The sequence below is a fragment of the Chrysochloris asiatica genome, unplaced genomic scaffold (assembly GCF_000296735.1).
Source record: "Chrysochloris asiatica unplaced genomic scaffold, ChrAsi1.0 scaffold00153, whole genome shotgun sequence".
Lineage (NCBI taxonomy): Eukaryota > Metazoa > Chordata > Mammalia > Afrosoricida > Chrysochloridae > Chrysochloris > Chrysochloris asiatica.
In genome coordinates, this window is record NW_006408671.1 from 7,588,154 (window position 1) to 7,594,488 (window position 6,335).

The following is a 6,335-nucleotide window of genomic DNA, read 5'->3' on the forward strand; positions in this document are numbered from 1 at the left end:
ACAACAACTGATATTACACTGAATGCCAATGGATTAAACACATCAATCATGAGACAGACAGTAGCAGAATGAATAAGAAAACAGGAGTCTTTTATATACTGTCACCAAGAGACACAGAGAAAAAATTAGATTCAGCATTAAAGGATGGAGGCATTCTCTTCCTAACTAGTGATCGTGTTTTTGGTACTACAACTGCTAATAACAAGATGTCTTCAGGAACTGCAGATATTGGGCACCCTGCCCCCAACTTCAAAGCTACAGCTGTTATGCCAGATGGTCAGTTCAAAGATATCAGCCTGTCTGTCTACAAAGGAAATATACTGTGTTCTTTTTCTATCCTCTTGACTTCACGGTTGTGTGCCCCATTGAAATCATTGCTTTCAGTGACAGGGAAAAATAATTTAAGAAACTTAACTGCCAAATAATTGGTGCTTCTGTGGATTCTCACATCTGACATCTGGCAAGGATCAACACACCCAAGAAACAAGGAGGATTGAGACCCATGAAAATTCCTTTGGTATCAGATCCTAAGCACACAATTGCTCCAGACTATGGGGTCTTAAAAGCAGATGAAGGCATCTCATTCAGAAAATTCCTCATCATTAATGATAAAGGGATCCTTCAGCAGATCCCTATAAATGACCTCCCTGGTGGCTGCACTGTGGATGAGACTCTAAGACTAGTTCAAGCCTTCCAGTTCACAAACAAACATGGGAAGTGTACCCAGTTGGTGAGAAGCCTGACAGAGGTACCATCAACCCTGATGCCCAGAAAAGCAAAGAGTATTTCTCCAAACAGAAGTGAGCACTGGGCCATTTTAATGCCAGGTTTCAGTGAGCAACCTTGAGGAAAAAAAAAAAAAAAAAAAAAAAAAAAACCAACCTCTTTTGTACTTTGTTTATGGTTCTAACACAAAGCCTTAGACTTGGCTGAGATGTGGTATATGATAGGACAGACTTTTCCTGCAGGAGTTGAGTGGCCAACCTTTCTTTTCACCCTGGTGGAACTGGCCTGAGCAGTACTGTGTGACAAGCCAGCTGATGTTTCTCATGTATCCGTAGTGCAATATAAGCCCATTGATCTTTCATAGTTCCTATTAAAATTGAACGGAGACCTTGAAAAGAAATTTAAGGATGGAAAAAAAAACCCAGTCTAATTTGAATAAAAAAAGAGCAGGAGTGGCAATACTAATCTCAGATAACATAAAAACTTTAAGGCAGACACCAGCATAAAAGTCAAAGAAGGACATAATTTCATGCCATAATAACAATCTATGTACCCAACCAAAAAGCCCCCAAACACATAAAGCAAACCCTAATAGAATTGAAGAAAAAAATAGACAACTCTATAACAATAGTTGTTGTTGTTGTTGTTATGTGCCGTGGAGTTGGTTCCGACTCATAGCGAACCTGCATAGCGTTTCTGAGGCTATAAATCTTTACGGGAACAGAATGCCTCATCTTTCTTCCACAGAACAGCTGACAGTTTTGAACTGCTGACTTTGCAGCTCACAGCCTGATTTGTAACCACTATGCTACCTACCAGAGCTCCTTATAATAATAGAAGGAGATAATAATAGTAGGAGATTGTAATACACCACTTTGGAAAAAGGACCGATTTGTACAGAGCATTAAACCCAACAACAGCACAATACACATTCCTTTACAGTACACATGGAACATTCTCCAGAATCAAGCATTTAGTAGGCCACAAGTAAGTCTTAATAAATTTAAAAACATCAAAATACTACTATGCATCTTCTCAGATCACAATGCTAGAAAGTTAGAAATCAAATACATGGAAACTGAAAACCACCCTGCTTAACAACTAGTGGGTACCAGTACAAATAGAAAGTGAAATTTTAAAATTCCTAGAAATAAAGGAGAATGAAAATACAACATACCAAACCTTTGGCACACAGCAAAACCAGTGCTGAGAGGAATTTTTTTTTTTTTTTAATCATATGCAGATGATACAACCTTGCTTGCAGAAAGTGAAGATGACTTAAAATACTTACTGATGAAGCTCAAAGACCACAGCCTTTGGGTAGCACTTCAATGTAAATAAAACACAAATTCTCACTGGACCAGTGAGTAGGTTATCTAAAACTTCCCAACCAAAAAAAGAAACATATGTGCATCAAAAGAGGAAGAAGGGAGTACACAGACTGGGAAAAAAAAATGTTTTGCAACTACATATCAGACAAGGGACTAATTCTAAAATTTTTAGGAAACTACCACAATTGCAATATGCAGATGACACATCCTTTCTTGCAGAAAGTGGAGAGGACTTAACGTACTTAGTGATGAAAATCAAAGACCACAGCCTTTATTATGGGTAGCACTTCAATGTAAAGAAAACACAAATTCTCACTGGACCAATAAGTAACATCATGATAAATGGAGAAAACCTTAAAGTTGCCAAATACTTTGTTTTGCTCGAATTAACCATTAACACTTATGGAAGCAGCAGTCAAGAAATCAAACAATGTTGGCGTATCTGCTGCACAAGACTGATCTAGAGTAAAGATATCAGTTTGCGAACTAAGGTGTGCCTGACCCAAGTAATATAAATTCAATAGCTTTATATGCATGTAAAAGTTGGACAGTGAATAAGGAAGACTTTAGAAGAATTGATGTATTTGAGTTATTGTATTGGAGAAGAATATTGAAAATACCATAGACTGCTAGAAGAATGAACAAATCAGTGATGGAAGTACAGCCAGAATGCTCCTGGGAAGGCAAGATAGCAAGCCTTCATCTCTCATACTTCAGACATATGAGATCAGAGGGATCTGTTCATGGAGAAGGACATCATATTAGGTAATGTAGAGGGTCAGTGAAAGAGAAGAACACCAACGAGATGGATTGACACAGTGGCAGCAGCAATAGGCTCAAGTGTAACAATTGTGAGGATGGTGCAAGAACAAGCAGTGTTTCATTCTGTTGTGTATAAGGTCAGTATGAGTTAGAACAAACTTGTTGGCACCTAACAACAAGAATGATCTTTTGCTTTCTTTAAAATATTCTTGACACAATCTCACAACTTTTCTGTTTCAGTCTTTAGTGTCAAATACATCAAATTTGGTCTTGATATGGTCTCTAAATTCAGGTGAGATATATACAAAGTCATATTTTGTCTCTTGTGGCTTGTTTTCAGTTTCTTCAGCTTCAGCCTTATTGTGTATATGAACAATAGATGATCTGTTCCATAATCTACCTCTAGCCTTGTTTTGGCAGATGATATTTGATTCCTGCATATTTCAACTGGTAGAGTCCACGTGCATGTTGTTGAAAAAAGGCATTTGTTGTCATTGATCTTGATAAATTCTACCATATGACCTCTAATAACTTTTCTATTATGAAAGCCATAGTTTCCACCCATTGATTCTTTCTCCTTGCTTCAAACTTTCACATTCAATCACCAGTAATTGTCTATGCATCTTGATTGCATTGTTTGCTCAGTCTCATACTGAAGAATTTGGTAAAATTCTTCAATTTTCTTATCACTGGCTTTAGTAGTAGGTGCATAAATTTCAATAATAGTGATATTGGCTGATCTTCCTTGTATGTATATAGGTATTATTCTATCACGGACAACATTGTACTTAAAGGCACATCTTGAAATGTTCTTTCTGATAATGAATGCTAAGCCATTCTTCTTTAATTTGTAATTCATGACATAGTAAACCATAAGATTGTCTGATTCAAAATGACCATTACCAGTTCATTTCACCTTGCTAATGCCTACAATATGGATCTTTATTCCTTCTATTTCATTTTGATTACTGTCAACTTTCCTGTTTAGTACATTCCACATTTCAATTATTAAGCAATATTTGTAAATGTTGTTTCTCAGTTAGTGTTTTGCCCCTTCAGCAAATGAAGGTTCCAAAAGTTTTGTTCCACTCACATCATTAAGGTCTTTACTTCAAAAAGGCAACTCTTCCCCAGTCATATTTTGAGTATCTTACAACCTGAGTGGCTCATCTTCTGACACTGTCAGATATGGTTTACTGCTATTCATAACGTTTTTAATGGGTAATCATTCAAAAGTGGTCTGCCACTCCTTCTTCCTAATGTATTTTAGTCTGGAAGTTCCATTGAAACCTGTCCAAGATTCTTGATACTGCTGGTATTTAAAATTTCAGTGACATAGTTTCTTGCATCACAGTAACACAGAAGTCAGACAAGTGGTAGAGACATATGAATAGGGAAAAGCAATTTAATAAGATCTAAATATATATGTTTTAAAAAGGGATAAAATTGAAATCTAGCCATTTAGATTTTGTTGGGACATATGAGGATCACATGTTAAGTGATCCATTCTTGCATTAACAAACAAGTTGAGTATGTCAACTGTGTACTAAAAATAAATCAAAATAACTTATACAACATACCCAAGAATATCACCCACATTCTCTGCAGGATGAAGTTAATCAAGCAGGATCAACCATTGTCTAAAAGTGTTGAAGACATCCTAAAATTTTTAGATGGTTGTGTCTCCTGACAGCATAAAGGATATATAATAAAAGTAGACCTATTGCTTTGTAAAATAAGTATGTAATATGTGCCTTCAAGCAATGTCTTTGCAATTTCCACCAAATGACTTTTTTGATGGGTCTGGTAAGAGATGGTGAGGAAAAACTTCTGATAGGATTATATGGTTCAGTTGTGAGTTATTCTTAACCAAGCTAATTGTGATTTTAAACACAAGGAAACAAGGGTCTTGGTTAATTTTCCATCCTGTTGTGCACACAAAATAATAACACATCTTAATGATATGAGTGAGCAGTGTGTTCCTTTGCTTGACTAGACAAGCTCTCCTATGTGTGGCCTCAGGTTCTTGGAAGTCTAGCTGGAGGCCTCACCTGTTTCTCCAGTTTCCACCACCTTGAAAATACACAGCTTGATTTGAAGTAAGAGAAGAGAATCCTCTAAACTGACTTTTGAACAGCAGGTTTGAGACATGCCAGCCTCTATAATCATATGAGACATTTCCTTAATCTTTTGTGAGTTCTGTGAGACATTGCAGCAAATTTCATAACCCTGGGATATGGAGACAATACTTAGGGGAGGAATAGTGGTCAATAGCAGGGATTACAGGGAGGAATAAAATTTCAGTAAAATCAAACATTTGAGATATCATTAGCCTTCACATCATAAAGACCAACTTCATGCTCATCCATCAAAAAAGAAATGACCATTTATGATCACATTCTTAGAAATTAAAGCATGTGTAATATCTCATGAAGTCTAGTGAATGAGGACAGATGGCAAGACATTTATTTGTATTTTGTGAAGAGAAGCACTGGCTTCCTTTGTTCTGTTATGTCTTTTTAAGCATATTTGTATAGCAAAGGAGTCTTTGGGTCTTACAAATGCTTAATGAGCATGTCCACCAGAGGAACCTCAGAAGAAAGGACTGACAACCTGCTTCTGAAGATCCCAAACCCACTGTCATCAAGTTGATTCTGAATCATAGTGACCCTGTAGGACAAAGTAGAATTATGTCAGATGGTTTCGGAGGCTGGAAATCTTTATGAAAGCAAATTACCTCATCTTTCTCCCATGGGGTAGCTGGTGGATTCAAACTGTCTATTTTTTTCCAATTAGCAGCCCAAAGGTTAACCTACTGTGCTACTTGACAACCCTAAGGAGTACAGTCAGACTGTAACCTACATGGGGTCATCATGTGTAAGAGTCAGTTTAAAAGCAACTGGTTAGTTTAGCATAAAACATTGGGTATAAAAATGGTGTCTCCCTCAAGAGCGAAGTACAGTCATAATGTAAATGATTCCATAAGGAGTACAAACCAAAAAATCAAGCCCACTAATATTCAGTCAATTTTAACTCATATCAACCCAATGTAGAGTTTCCAAAACTATAAAACTTTATTAGAGCATACAGTCTCATCTTCCTACTGTGGTGAAAGCAGGCATGTTTGAATCATCAACCTTGTATTTAGCCCCAAACCTAACACACAACATAAGAGCAGTCAAGTTTATTTCCTTTTGTAAAATATTCCTTAAATCCAAGTTTCCTTTTTCCAGCAATCCAATCTAACTGGCCTCATTTGCATTGGAACAGGAGAATTTGAGGCAAATCTGTTGTTCGTGTGTTTACTATGTCATGAGCAATACTTGTGTTTGTTTTTGACCCAGGTGTCTGTTTTTCTATCAACACCCTTGAAACAATGACAGTCTAACTTGTTAGCGTGCAAGTAGATTTGCAGTTCTTTACAGTTTTGATGAAAGGATAATATAATTACCTAGACAGGACAGTTGACAATAGGGAATTTCTTAGTTCTCAGTGCTGCTATAACAGAAATATTAC

The 6,335-nt window shown here is 36.7% G+C and overlaps 1 pseudogene; it reads left to right on the top strand.

Moving 5' to 3' along the window:
• Positions 1 to 206: 206 nt before the first annotated feature.
• Positions 207 to 804, top strand: LOC102821079 (annotated as a pseudogene).
• The last annotated feature ends 5,531 nt before the right edge of the window (positions 805 to 6,335 follow it).